This window comes from Marmota marmota, unplaced genomic scaffold, assembly GCF_001458135.2.
Source record: "Marmota marmota marmota unplaced genomic scaffold, marMar, whole genome shotgun sequence".
In the NCBI taxonomy this organism is placed as follows: Eukaryota; Metazoa; Chordata; class Mammalia; order Rodentia; family Sciuridae; genus Marmota; species Marmota marmota.
The window spans coordinates 1,518,808-1,520,320 of NW_026000082.1; positions in this window are offsets into that span (position 1 = coordinate 1,518,808).

The window sequence follows — 1,513 nt, forward strand, 5'->3', positions numbered from 1 at the left end:
ACACTAGTATGGCAATATGTAAATCAATGGATGTGTAACTGATGTGATTCTGCAATCTGTATACGGGGTAAAAATGGGAGTTCATAACCCACTTGAATCAAAGTGTGAAATATGATATATCAAGAACTATGTAATGTTTTGAACAACCAACAATAAAAAAAAGACACATATTGGATTTTAGTATCAAATATGTTAACTTATGAATTGTTTAAAAAAAAAAAAACAGGCACAGTCCCTAAACCACATACTTGTTGTTTAATAAAATAAAAGGGAGGAGATGTTGAGGGCCACGAATCAAGTCAAGATGGCACCTGGCAGTTTGCCAGGAGGAGTGGTTTGTGAGGCAACACCACAGAGCCATTAAGATGGTGGAGATTCCTTATTGGCTGATTGCTGTATCTGAATGATGCTAATTGAGTCAAGCTGTGTGTGATTAGTTAGGTATATATACCGCTGTTGTTCCGTAATCCGTTTCAACCTTCAAGTTGCTTGTCACTTCCCGGTTACTTTGCCCAGCCGGACTGTGGCACTGGTGGTCTCCCTGCATGCTTGTGGTTCTGGCAGAGTCTTTTGTGACTGTTAATATCAGGCAGTCATGCATAAGAACCCTTTCTCCACAACTTCCCAGCATTATTTACTTTTTGATAGGGTTAACACAATTGATTCCATTTTGATTCATTTCTTTTACATTCCCCCTTTTGAACATTGCTAACCAACCATACTGTAGCTAGGCTTTGACTGTCTCTTGTCACTGAAACACACCTAACCCAGTTGTTGGTCTCATCAAGTTCCAAGTTGGAGGGGGAGTGATTAATGTTTGGGAGTTGATGTCAAAACCCTTTTAGCCATATTTGAGAAGCAAGGAGGTTTAGACATGGAATTTCCCAGAATAAGATTACCTAGAGTTCATTTCTAAGTTTGATTCTATCTGTTGTGCCTCAAAGCACTGGACCAGCATTATTTTGATAGGAGTTGTACTTCTGCAGAATTTTATAGGAAGCAAGCACAAAGATTACTAATCAAAACAAAACTGACAAGAGTGAAACAAATCCAACCTGTATAACCAAGAAACATAGTTTTTTCTTTTTTATTAGACCAATTTTTGCCAAAGATCAGAGAGCTATATTCAAGAGAACTTAACTGCAGTTCCCTTTATGAACCTCACTGTAAATGCTCTAGAGGAGAATCAAAACTATGGGTGTCAGAGAAGATGGCCGCTGCGTACGGGGGTTGCTGAAGTGCTGAGCGTGGTGCTCAAAGCAGCGGCTATAATAGAGATTTCGCACAGTCTCTTAGAGCTTTCACCGTTAATCTGTAGCGGACCACTTTGCCAAGGAGCAGGAAGAACCAAGAAATCAAAAAAGAGACGCTTGGATGCTCAGAGCCGCGGGCGCTTTGCTCCCATCTGCTTCCTCTTTCGCTTCGCTCCGGGCGGAGAAGCTGAATGTGTAATCAGCAGTGGATTGTAAGTACCCGAGGCAAAGAAAGCTCAGTGCGCCCCGCCCTTTTTTTT